General features: G+C 39.4%; 1 long non-coding RNA gene across 2 annotated transcripts in view; it reads left to right on the top strand.

The window, feature by feature from the left end:
* Nucleotides 1-13,886, top strand: part of LOC106506482 — a 204,504-nt gene that overhangs the window by 136,423 nt on the left and 54,195 nt on the right. Inside the window, exon 3 of one of the 2 annotated variants that reach the window (XR_002339587.1) lies at nt 9,203-9,369. The exons of the other annotated variant lie outside the window; for it this stretch is intronic. This is a non-coding gene — a long non-coding RNA (uncharacterized LOC106506482). The remainder of the gene's footprint in view (nt 1-9,202; nt 9,370-13,886) is intronic. 2 annotated transcript variants of the gene reach the window in all.

The raw sequence follows: 13,886 nt of genomic DNA, 5'->3' as shown, positions 1-13,886 counted from the left end.
GTCTATTTCTCTTTCTTATAAGGACATTAATTCATTGGTAGAGCCATTGTGGGGGATCCACTCTCCTGACCTTCAAAGGCTCTATCTATTAACACAGTATCTCATTTGAGGTGTTGTAGCATATGCATTTTTGGGGGATACAACCATGCGGTCCATAAAAGTTACCTTTTTAAGGTATTTTTATACACATTTTGCACCTTTTTTTTCTGCAATAAATCCAGCTACTTCTCTAGGAAATGCAAAAGATGCTTCTGGTAGCAAAAGAACTGGATAAGCCTAAGTCTCCTTCATCAAAAGGGAAGTAGCTAATTATGGTACGGAATAGTCATACTTGAGGATATTACTCAACTGTCAAGAAGAATGGAAAGATGTCCCATATTTACTTAGAATAAAAATCAACAATTATGTGATCCTAAGCAAAACCAGTCTATAAGGCTTAGCCTGAAATCTGAAACTGTGGACTCCCTCACTTGAAATTATTCTCACTTTCATATTCAAGCAACAAATGAGCAATGTGAAGGACGGACTAGATTTTGAGCATGTTAGCAAATGATTCTTCTCCTAATTTCCTAATAGAGGCTTACGTGACGCTTAGAGGTCCTTGATGTCTATGAGAAATGAAGAATCCCTCAGACTAGAGAAAAATGCTGGGAGTGGAGTGTGGGAGCATGAACCCCGGAGGTACACCCGATTACTCTACAAAGCAATGTTTGCTGAGCCACAGTGTTATTTCCATTCTCTTTCTTACTTTGTTGCAGGGCTTAATCTGGTTTCAGTGTGCCTGGTCTGGTAACAGTTTATACAATCTCATTTACTTGGGAGAAAAGTTGTATACACATGCAAAGCAAGATACATACTCTTATTATTATTATTATTTTACTTTATTTTTGCTTTTTAGGGCTGCAGGCGGGGCATATGGAAGTTCCTAGGCTAGGGGTTGAATTGAGCTGCAGCTGCTGGCCTCCACCACAGCCTCGGCAACTGCGGGGTCTGACCCACGTCTATGACTTACACCACAGCTCACGGTAACGCCACATCCTTAACCCACTGTGGGAGGCCAGGAGTTGAACCCACATTCTCATGGATACTGGTTGGGCTCGCTACCACTGACCCACCACAGGAACTCCCTTAATTATTTATAGTCATCACGTCTGGGAGCAAAACATAGTTAGAGAATGTATAGAGGATCTGATCTTTTCCTATGTGTACTTCTGAGTTTTTTTTCCAAAATTCATCTTTCAGTTGGGTAATGAAAAAAACAGTAATACTTGTTAGACAATGATTATGTAGGTCTTACCTGTTTCAGTATTAATGGAAATAAGTTATAGCTTGCTTAATAACTCATATATAATAAAATATTGAGTCAAGGAGACTTTGCCAAATGAGTTTGTCAGCCTGACCTTGATAAGGACAGATAACCAATAATATAGCCAGTTTAAGGAATGTTACTGGCCACTTGACCAGATTCCACAAACTAGTTCCTCAGTCTGTTTTTCATATGAATGAGTCTTTGTCCATGACCTGAAAGAAAGTACGTTTTAGCCAGAAGGATCAGTGGAGTGTGTTGGACAAGGTGTGGGACTCTTCATGTGACATTTCATTTATCATTTCCTAAGCAGCTATTATATGTCAGTAACTGAGGATGCAGAGGTGTGTAAGTGAGCAGTCTGTGCCCTTGGGGAGCTTGCTGCTTGGAAGAAAAGGCAGACCACTTTAGGTATTATTGGCACAGAATTCAAGGGCTGGGCTCTGAGGTGGATCAGGTTAGCATATGCTATGATCTGAGAGGGATGACTTCATGTCACCACTGCTTAGTTTCCTCGTCTATGATGAAGGGCAGTCATGGTGTCTACTTCTTCAGGTTACTGTATGGATCAACTGAGATAATATATGTAAATTTAACTTATTATGATTATTATTTAAGTGAATAATTTTGATGTACTGTGACAAGAGTTACAACAGTAGTCAGCAAAAAGGGTTTTATGGTAGCTGTGATGATGTAGTCCAGTGGGAATTTGCCCCTACCATCAATATCTTCTGTACCCTTGGTTCATAATATGAGCACATGGATCCTGAAGTAGGATGTTGGCCGTGTCTTTAGTGGTTAGTAGAATAGCTGCCTTTTAGAAGAGGTTCAATTGACTGCACTTGGTGTTTGAAACAGTCTCTTTATTAGAATTATCAGTCTCCTGTGTTCACAGAGGAACATTGGTTTATAAACTGTTAAGAGATCCCAGCGTGTAGTTCTGATGTCTGCCGTGTAGGGAATGTGGGGGATTTGAATCCCTCTCCTATGTGTTATTCCATGAAAGGGGGTGATGCCTGTGAACAGGAGGCTAGATCTGGCTTGAACGTGTCTGAATGTGCAGACCAGTTACTGCACAAAGCTGACCCTTTCCTTTTGCTCTGCCTCAGTGCTCGTGTTCTTCTCTCAGAATTGGCTGTGGGCAGCTTTCCTCTTCTTCTGGGCAGAGTGCCCAGAGTTGGTTAACGCACTGTAGCTGCAGCCTGTGACATGGGAGAATGAAGGCAGCCAAGCAGGTTCCATTCTCCTGTCATGTAGCCAGGGGGAAAATGCACCTAGGTATCTCAAAGGGATTGGGGCTTAGAATAAAGATGTTTGATCTTGCAAGCCCTTTACGTAGGGGTGAAATTGTTTTTCTCTGAAGTTGTTATGATTCTGACAGTTGGTTTTTTTTGTTTGTTTGCTTTTAGTATTTGATTTTAATGATGCGGTAAGGCACTCAGTGATTTAAGGGGAGATCTTATGCAAAAGCACTTATTCTACTCTACTAACTCATAGGTTCTAAGTGGTTCATGAGTATTCTTTTAAATTCCTATTATGATAAATGAGACCAAATGGCACGTTTTGCCGTATTATCTAAATTGGTCACATTTTTCTGCATATTGCCTGACTCCTCTAATATAAAATAGGTTAGGAAATGACTTACATAAACTAGGACTCATGCTCTAGAATTCAACCTCTTGTGGTGGATAGCATGCCTATCTGTTAGAGTGAGAGGAAACTCAGGAAGCAAAAAGTTGGATTTGTGACACGCTTTCCTGCCTTAGCTTAAATGACTTCTTTTTCCTCTCTTTCCTTTTTTTTTGCTATTTATGTTTATCATAATAGAGATCTTCTGGGTCCCCAGGCACGTCAGCACCACAGGTAATTTGGGAACCTGAGAAACCAATGCTTGCCATAAGCCCACATTATTTAACTGAATAGATCTTGTGCTGTGTTGTTAAAAATAGACATCATTAATTTCTAGGTGCCCTCTCCAGGATGTCATTAGCATCAAAAAAAATGACTCCTCATACCAAAAGAGGGGGAATGTGGAAAAAAATAGTCTGTGTATTGTTTATGTGACTCATCACTGACACTCAATATTCAGAGTGTGAGAGCAAGGCAATTAAAGTCTGTGAGCCTCATTTTTCTTATCTGTACAAGGAGCCAGAACTACTGTAGCATTTTTTTTTTTTTGGCTTGCCTATAATATATCAGTAGTAAGCTTGGTAATTATACCAAAGTATTTTACCAATGAATTTTCATACAGGAAGAGGGAATCATTAATGACCCCACACCACAGTAGGCAGAACCTTCCTTGCCAAAGATGAGCAAATACTAATCTCTGGAAATGTGAACACATTATAGACCTTAAAATTGGGGCATTATCTATCCAGGTGAATTCAGTTTCATCATATGAGCCCATAAAAGCAGAGAACTTTCCCTGGCTAGAAGCAGAAGTGGAAGGCAGAGAGATGCAGCAGAAGAGAATGAGATTAGAAGTGTGATAGCAACTCCCCCTCTGCTTTTGCTGGAAGAAGGGTCACATGAACCTATGAGAAGGAATGCAGGCAGTGTGTAGAAGCAAAGAACCATCACTACTGATAGTCAGCAAGGACCTTAGTCCTGAAACAACAAGGAACTGCATTTATCCAACCACATGGAAGAGCTTGGAAGTGGGTTTTTCCCTGGAGCTTCTGGAAAGTAATATAGGACAGTGACACCTGCATTTAGTCCTTATAAGACTTGGAGTGGAAGCCTGCGCTAAGCGGCACTGTGTCCAGACTTCTGATCTATGGAATCATGGGTAATTAACGGGTGTTTTTTTAAAGCTACTATGTTTGTGGGAATTTGTTACACCAGCAATAGGAAACTAATACATCCTCATTGCTTGGAGAAAAAAGACTGAAGGAGGCAATAAAGCAGGTGACTCCATACCCAGCCTCCTCACTCTTGCAGGTCCTCAGAGGCAGAAGACCAGAGAAGGGGCCATGTGCTGGAAAGGGGTGCGCCTCTGGAAGGAGGTCTTTGCACAGGATGTTCTACCCACCTGGGTGTCAATACGTTATCTCTCGGTAAAGGCAACTTGCCAGTGTTGTTTCCTTAGGCAAGAGAAGGCCTTGAAGCTGAACTTTCCTGGGCATACCTGGGTTGGTATGTTTACCTGGGTTGGTTCCTCTGTGCATAGGTGAAATCAAATAGTTGCTTCAGGGAGTTCCCGTCGTGGCGCAGTGGTTAACGAATCCGACTAGGAACCATGAGGTTGCGGGTTCGGTCCCTGCCCTTGCTCAGTGGGTTAACGATCCGGCGTTGCCGTGAGCTGTGGTGTAGGTTGCAGACGCGGCTCGGATCCCGCGTTGCTGTGGCTCTGGCGTAGGCTGGTGGCTACAGCTCCGATTCAACCCCTAGCCTGGGAACCTCCATATGCTGCGGGAGCGGCCCAAGAAGTAGCAACAACAACAACAAAAGACAAAAGACAAAAAAAAAAAAAAATAGTTGCTTCAGGCTCTACTGCAAGGGTTTGAGGGGCAGCTGAAAGCCAAGGTGAGAGACCTTGGCACATGGAACTCTTTGGAGCTCAAACCAAGCACAACAAAGATTCTGAGCTTTCATAATTGTTGATTCAGATGTAAATGCAAATAAAGCAAGCAGTGATAAAGTGGCGGCATTGCCTTGGAGATCAGAGGGCCAGAGGGAAGTGCCCCGAGAGAGTGGCTCATTCTCCCCACTGTGAGGCGGAGGGAAATGCACACTTCCTTCCCTGTGCACATATAGTCCAATGCAGTTTTGGAGAAGAGCCAGCGAGATGGGGAGAATACCAAGAAGTGTGGGAAGAAACATTTTTTCTAAGAAGCTTTACTATCCTGAATGAGCCATTAAAATAATCAGATCACAGTAAAATTTAAAACCTGATGAAAGTTGTTTCTATTCTGCTACCAATAATTAGGGACTCAGAAGGAAAGAAAAATTAATCAAAAACAAAAGAATTTTGTTTTATGATTGATGGTTGATTTTATATATCCTCTTGACTGGTTTAAGAGATGCCCAAATAGCTGATGGAACATTTCTGGGTGTGTCTGTGAGGATGTCTCTGGAAGAGATTAGTAGTGGAATCTTAGACTGAGTGAGGACCACCCTCACCCTCAGCAGTGCAGGTGAATGTCATCCAATCGCCTGAGGGCCTGAATAGAACAAGAAGGTGGTAGAAGGGCAAATCTGCTGTCTTTGCTTGAACTGGGGCATCCTTCTTTTCCCTTTCCCGGACATCAGTGCTCCTGGTTCTTGGCTTTGGGACTCAAATCAGACTCAAATTCTCAATTCTCAGGCCTTTGGCCTTGGACTGAATTATATCCCTAGCTTTCCTGTGGTGTAAATGCTGATGACAGATTGTGTCCATAGCCACATGGATGAATTCCTATAAAAAATCCTCTCATATAAATATACCTGTATATATATCCTATTAGTTCTGCTTCTCTGGAGAACCCTGAGTAATATACTCATCCTGTGTGAATTTTATTTTTGACTATGCTGCTGTGCAAACCTTTATCGTCCATAAAAGTGTCAACTCTCAGATGTCAGGGCCTAGTATCTCAATTATATCTCTCATATCTTCCGAGATCCTAGATTTGAGAACAAATAGTAGGGGTAATTCAATGCAGGTAAATGGCCTGTCCCTGCCAGCTTCAGCTGCCAGTTTTGTTCTAATTGGTTAGTGCCCATATTCCTCCAGCTATTAAATATTTTAATATAACTCAAGTGAACTTTTCCTTTCACATTTTATTATGGTAATTTTTTAACATTCCAAAAACTTGGAAGAATTGTATATTGTATATCCCCACTACCTAGATTCTGCAGTTCACTCTAAGTTATATTTGCTTTATTACACAGATATCCATCATCCTTCTAGCCATCCATCAATCAAACTTATTTTTTTTCATGTTCTTAAAAGTTTCAGATTTCACTGCTAAGCACTTCTGCACATGCACCATTGGTTAGAGTTTGATATTTGTTTACTGCATGTTTTTTTTATTTTTTAAATAAGACCTATGCTGAATATATTTCTTCTACCTGGAGTTTGAGACATGGAGTAATTAAGATTAACACAGTGATAGCTCAACCAGTGGAAGGCTACCGTGAACAGTTGATGTTTGAGTCAGGAATTTGTAGGCCAAGAAGAAATTTTGATTACAATAACAAACAGAGATCATTATAATCTCTCCTATCAGCAAAGTTATTTAGAATAAATAGGAGATAAAGTCGAGGAAGTCCCAGGAGTCTGAAGTCTCAAAGTAAAGGCTGATTCTAATGGAAACTCTCTAGATTTTGATGAATCATGTAGCTTTCTCAGCAAAGGTTAAGGGAATATTGATGAAGTCAGAGACCATTTCAGTTGTTTTAGAACTCTCAGTTTTTTTGACCTATGTTTCTGTCAGGTTATAAAGCTAATATTCTCTCCATTAGTTGAACAAGCTATACAGATGTTTAAAATTGTACATTCAGACAAGTGTCTTACTTCATCATACAATTTGCAAAGTCATGTGGTTCTAACTATTGCTCCCACCTCAAAAACTTAATAACTTATATAATATGTACATCATTTTAAGTGTCTACTAATGTTCACACAAGAGCATGCAAACATCATTCCTTTGATAATAACTTGGTAAATTCTTGAAAAAACTGATTATAGTGCATCCAGTTATCCCAACATGTTGCATCTTCATTGTGCGCTTGCTCTCTGTCTCTCTCTCTTTCCCTCTCTCTCTCTTTCCCTCCCTTCATCCCTCCCTCCTTCTCTCTCTCCCTCTCTCTCTTTCTGTCTTCCAGGGGGAATAACTGGGCTTCATTCTGAGTCATCACTGTGGAATTGTTTTTACTTTTCTTCTGCCCTGGTATGGAAAAATCTCTAAAGCAACTGAGGGAGCTGAAATACAAAAAGCCTGCTATTAACAGTGTTGAGCTAAGGAACATCTAAAAATTGATTTATGTTCATAGATGGAATTTTATCCCTGGTCAGCTTGAGATATTGCATTGCAAACCAATCAATCCTGCCTGATCTTTCAACATTTGCAAAAGCCTAAGTGGCCTGTTACACAGTTTGCCCAAAGGACATGGACTTCATCGTCCATAACATAGGAGAGATCCAATCTCAAATTATAACAAAGGTAAGTATATGCTACAAGTATTTCCAAAGTGCTTTAGAGGCCTTGCTGTTCTCGTGGCAGTCTTGAGCAAAAGATGGGCAGAGGCTCAAGTTGAAGAGGAAGCTTTATGAGGAAGATAAGCCAAGTTCCTGTGGTTACCCAGCCACACATTGTTGTTTCCGCAACACTTCAAAGTCTTCATGGAATTTGTTGACACAGAAATTCTAGAGTCACACAGTTGGTGGCACATAGGAAGTGCTCCATCTGTGGGAAAAGTGTTCGCTGAATGTAAGTCCACAGTTCAGTAACTAGCGCAGTGAGCAGAGGTTCGTGATCAAAGTCCATCCTCCCTCTAGAAGTCTAGGTTCTAAAGGATCCATCCTTCCACAGAACATGCTTGAACAGGAGATCCTGCTGTGGCACAGTGGGTTAAGAATCTGACTGCAGCAGCTCAGTTGTTGTGGAGGTGTAGGTTTGATCCCTAGCTTGGAGCAGTGGGTTAAAAGATCTGGTGTTGCCGCAGTTGTGGCATGGGTCGCAGCTGTGGCTCGGATTCAATCTCTGACCTGAGAACGTCTACATGCCACAGGTGTGGCCGTTAAAAAAAAAAATGCTTGACCAATATAGACATACTTTTGTTTAGGGGAACTCTTGAGATGTTACATCACGGGTGGCAAATTTCAGATTTGCAAATTTATATAGGGGATATGTTTGCATTGTAAATGCTTGAAACAGGCCTAGTGTGGGGAAATAGCATGGGAATAGCAGCTGATTTTCAGCCACAGCCTCAGGAAGACAAAAGGGAATGGTGATGACTGAGGCAAACTAGAAATCCCATGCCCTGTCTAAAGTGGGCAGCTGCATTCAGCTCCAGTTGTTTAATTCTCCCATGAAAATGCACATTCAGTACAGGGAAATTTATAATCTTCTAGAACAGCTGGAATTTGATTTGAAATTATTAATTTTAAAATCCAACAGACTTCCAGCATTTGGGATCTCAGCTTTCATGTTAATGAATGCAAGGTTCTAGTTTCAGTTTGCTGGCAGAATGTGCATTACAGCACCAGGTATCAACAGGTGGAAATAGTAAGTAATGACTGCTATAGAGTCAGCAAATCTCTACTTTAACTCTCTTTTCTTTTTTGATGAATCTTTCTTTTAGTGTGAATCCTGTCTGACAATTATAACTACTCCTTTTAGAGTTCAGAGGAATCTAATCTCTGCTGGTTTATATTGATGGATGAAGCTAAACTCCCAATGGTTTGAACTCACAGAACAAGTTAGTTCTCACTTGGTTACTCGGGACCAAGTGGCCGGTCTCCTCTTCCTGGGTCACTGTATTAACCAGAAAAAAGCATGGAGTCTCTCCATGTCCAGTTGAATTTCGCATCTGTTAGGCTATTTCTCACACACTCCAAGAACATATGTTAAATCAATTTATCTTCCTAAAATTTCTACAAGGCCTGCAGTATTATTCATGATATAAAATGCTATTAATTGCACTTTGGGGGAATTGTCATTCTCTCTCTTCCATGCTTATCATCACCTTGAGGAAACTGGGAGAAAAGGCATTAAAAATTTCTAGCAAGAATGACAGAACTGAAGGCAGGTCAGGTGTAGGAAAAATGGGGAAAAGGCAGATCCTCCTCTAGGGCCCCCTCGTCGGTTCCCAGGTTTGTATTGTCCCCAGTTCTTCATGGCATTCTTCTTTCTCTGTTGGCAGACCTCACCAAGAAGACATTTGAGAATCAAACACTTTAATGTTAACTTTCAGGCAACTTCTTGTCTCAGTGAAGAAGAAACATCAGGGCAGAATGTTGCTTTCGGGACCGTTGAATATGCATGGCATCATGGTTTTTCCTGACTACGCAGGGCAGATGGGGTTTGCATTCCTTATATGAAATGTGTCCTCTATGTTGAACCACAGGCTGGGATAGTGAGGTGAGCAAAACTCAATGTTCAGACCTCTGTCGTGATTTAAACAGGATACAAAAGGAAGTAGCATGTTCCCCAGAGTACATGGTATCTGTCTAATGGAATGCAGGAATTGACACTTGAGGGCTGGAAAGGCAGGTGGTCATTACCACAGTGTGGCAGGAGTTCACCAGCAGGACCCAGTCTAACAGGAAGGACCAAATCATGCCTGGATTAGTCTGAGATTTGGAATGCATCTGAACCTATACATGGAGAAATCAGAACACTTGGTTCAGAAGCCAAGACTGGGAAATAGCTGAACTTAGGGATTTATAGTTCTGAAGAGATTTAGCATTGGCTTCCATTGACCAATACCTGGAAGTTACTGTAGTGGAATGAACTTTATCTCACCAAAAGATATATCCTTCTGAAATCCCAGTGACTATGATTATGACCTTATTTGGAAGTAAGGTTTTTACAGATGTAATTAAATTAAAGATCTCAAGTAAGATGATCCTAGATTTAGGATCCTAACCCAATGATGGATGCTCTTATAAGAGGAAGGAAAGAAAATTCGAGACACAGAGAAAAGAAAGACATTTGTGAAGATTGAGGCAGAGATTTGAGTTAAGGAGCTTCAAGCCAAATAACACCAAGATCTACTTACATTCCCAGAACCTAGGAGAGAGGCGTGGGACACATTCAGAGACTTCAGAGGGAACCAACCCTGCCAACACCTTGATTTTGGATTTCTAGTCTCCAGCAGTGTGAGAGAATAAATATCTGTTGTGTTAAGCCATAGGTTTGCAGTACTTTGTTACAGTAGCCCTGTGAAACTAATACAGTTGCCCATGCCTGACCTCTGACATCATAATGTCATAGTCTCTAGATGTGGTTTTCCAGCTAATGTGAAAGAAGTTATTTGTTTTACTCATCTTTGATTGCTCTTTCCTCTTTTATTCACAGTAAAATATATTTTTTAAGCTCTGGGAATGAATTAAAAATTAAAAGCTCTGTGGTTATAATTAAAAAATCAGTGTCTTGATGATTTAGGGCTGGTCATTAACTGGAAAGCATAACAAATTAAATCTCCATTCTAGAATTAACTCCAGTATTCACTCAAAAATTTATTTTTCATTAATTTATTCATCCATTCTTCAACCCATTTCAGTTGATCAACTATTTACCAAGTGCTTACTGTGTGCTAAACATTATTCTTCCAGTTATTTGGAAATACATGATGAATAAGAAAGTCAAGGTGTCTGCCCTCTTTGCATATACATTTTGGTGATATAGACAGGAAATAAACAATTAATCAAATAAATAAATAATTATAGGCTGTCATAAATATTGTTGGTGACATTTCCATTTGTTCTCCTGTAGTTTCTGGTGTTCATGCACTTTGATTCTTGCTTATAATGGTCACTACTTGCAGAATAGGTTGAAGGGGGAGTATAAGTTCAAAACGTAGCTATTTAAACTAAATCCTGTTATTCACAGGACCCCTGTTGGATTTCACCTCTATCATGCTTGGTTGTATCTATATTTGAGCTTTGAATTCACACTAAATGAAGAATCAAAGCCATTTAATTCACAACACAGCATTGTTGCTGTCACTTGATATGTAATTGAAAATAAATAACCTCAGTGGAAGCCTCAAAGCTTAGATGTCAGAAAGCTTAATATCCTTTCTCTTCTAATGCAGATCATCAAGGAAAGAGCTGAAAAATTGATTCAATGTTATATGGACTGTACAGAGGTGTTAATACAATGGAGACTTATTTCATGTTTAAAAGCTAACATATTACAGAAGCTAAGGAGTGAAAATAATTTATATAGAGATGTCAGAGTTCATTATTTTATTGCTTATTTTTTTCCATTTGCCCATGTATGGAGTAACTAAGGTATTACTATAACGCACAGTATGGACTATCTTCAGTTTGGTTTGAGGCTGCAGTGTGACAGATTATCAAGAAGCCAAAGCATTGTGAGATAAGAACTCCTCCCACCACCACCGCTCCCACCCCAGCCCAATTATGACGAGTTTACAAAGGAAATGGAGAGAGATTCTCTTCTATAACTCTTAGACTCTTAACAAGGTCAGAAAATTTTACAAAGAGGGTCAGAAGAGAGGATTTTGTGAAAGGGACGGATAAGTAGACTTCTTTGTTAAGAATAATCGTGGTATATATGGCTCCTGACCCATCTTTGGGAAAGGGTAGGATGGAGGTAAACTAACTCCCACGGCACTGAGAAAGGCTTTCAGAAACCTCCTGGAGAACACTGGATTCTTGAGAAAGCCAAAAGCAAAGAGAATTGACTTAGCTGCTTTGTTGGAAGAGCCAGGACAGTCAGTGGTATAGATATTGAGAATAGTCCAAAAGTTTGTTGAGTCAAAGTATGTGTGAGTATTTCTGATGCAGATGTGGACCACACTTGCAGAGATGGATCAACTTGGATTCTTTTCCATGAAGTCTTCAAAAGGCAAGAAAGTCTTAGCGAAAGAGGCTGGATTTACTGGTTGCCTGGCGACTGAGAAACATCTATCTTAGTTCCCTTAGTTTAATAGGGAACTTCCAAGGAGTCTCAAGAGCACTACATTAAATGTACTCACTGTAAACGTCTTCAGAACCAGAGAGCAAGAACTTATCAAGCCCAGCAAGACCTGTTCTATCCTTATCAATCCAAATTTCCCTACCTTACATCCTAGAGGGAATGAAAGAGCAGTTAGAGGCAGGGGCAAGAGAGTAAGCAGGGAGGTAAGATAAGAAGGCAACCAGGTGTATCCTTTTCACACTTCAGGTTTCAAACCTCAGGAGAAGAGCAGATTTAAATTGAGATTAGATTTTTTATTATTGCAGAGAAGTGGAAAACCTAAATTTTGACTTGAGGCTGTTGGCAATCTATAGAGACTGTAGAATTGTCTGTTACCTGAGAGTGAGTAGAAAATTCAGAGATCTTCAAAAGTTTTCTTGCAGGGACAAAGGGGAAGGTTGAAAGAGATGATTGTAGAAAGAATTAGAGATGCATTTTCATCACAGGTTCACGTCATGCATACTTAACGTACTGGTTACTCTTCTTGAAATATTTTCTATAGATAGAATTCTGAGATTTAAATCATTGTAAATTCATTTTCTTTAAATTTTTTGGTGACACACAATTAAAAATGTTTTTTGAGAAATAACGAAATCATAGCAAAATGCAGTAATCTCAATAAAACATAACATTAAATGAAGTGTTTAATATTCTGGCAATATAAATCTCCAAACAAGTCATAAAATATATGTCAGTATGTCCAGTATTTATACTCAAATTCTTTCTGTTCTATGTCATTTGTGAGACCCGAAGGACCACTGTCAAAGAGGAATTGCAGGTTACTTATGTGGTCCGCTGTGAAGGGCTAGCCTGCCTTTACACCCATCAGCCGTATCAGTTTAGAAGGTGGTTCTCTCGTTTGGGACATTCTAATTATTTTCATTAGCTGACCTATTTATAAATCTTACTTTTTATTAAGGTGAGTATTGGTTTCTTAAGTGAGTCTGCAGGAGTTGTCTTTTTTTTTTAATGAATTATTCCTATCGAGCTATTTTCCTTTTTTTTTTTTTTTTTTTTTTTAAGCACAGTTCGGATAATAAAAAGAGAAAGGAATTATTCAAGTATTTTAACTAGTGTTCTACTCTGTGAGAATGAAGCTGGCAGTACATGGCAGTCCCTGCCCATCTGAGCAGCTCTGGTGACATGCACTCTGCTTCTTTCACTCCCATGATCAGCGTGATAAAGGAATCCGGCTTTGTACTTTAGAGTTAGCATGAAACGTGGGCCTTGCACACTTCCTAAAATAATGATTGTTTTCTCTTTTTAGTTTACCTAACTCATTTTTTGCAGAGTTGATTTTAGGAGCATAATATCAGATGTTAAGTGTCATTGAACCATAAAGAAGCAGAAGTATGCAATTCCTTTTTTTTTTTTCCCCCAAAATAAAAGATCTACTTTATAGTAACAACTTTAATTCATTATTAAATTTGAACTATGGGGAGTGGAATGCTACAAGTTAGCTGCTTGTTTACAGAAAAATACCAATTTCAGGCTAATTAAAGAAGCTTTTCAGTTTAGGTCCAGAGAATATAGTTAGAAGTTATGTCATATTTATTGAGTGAACAAAATTAAATATGATAATTCAAAGAGAACTATTTGAAAAGAAACTATTGTAGTAACTAGCTGGGAAGTTATTAATGAAAGCAGTATAAAAACTTAATTTATCTTACTTTCATGAGAAAATTATTCTTGTTTTTAAGAGTAGATAATTATTGTGAAACGGCTTCCTCAAGCTTTTGCACATTTAGAAAAGAAAGATTGATAAGTATAAGATGAAATTATTTGTTTTTATTGCAGTTGAAGGGAAAAGTTGTGCATGCTTCTGAAATAATTTTGCATCTGTAGCTTGCCTTAAAATCAGGAGTTCACATACATTTTGAGAATGAGGATTCATTATTGGGCTATAAACTGATGTGGCAAGCTTTTAAAAATAAAACACAAAAATGCTT

This window comes from Sus scrofa, chromosome 16, assembly GCF_000003025.6.
Source record: "Sus scrofa isolate TJ Tabasco breed Duroc chromosome 16, Sscrofa11.1, whole genome shotgun sequence".
NCBI lineage: Eukaryota > Metazoa > Chordata > Mammalia > Artiodactyla > Suidae > Sus > Sus scrofa.
Note: the sequence above shows the minus strand (reverse complement) of the source record. Positions and strands in the feature narration are given on the sequence as shown.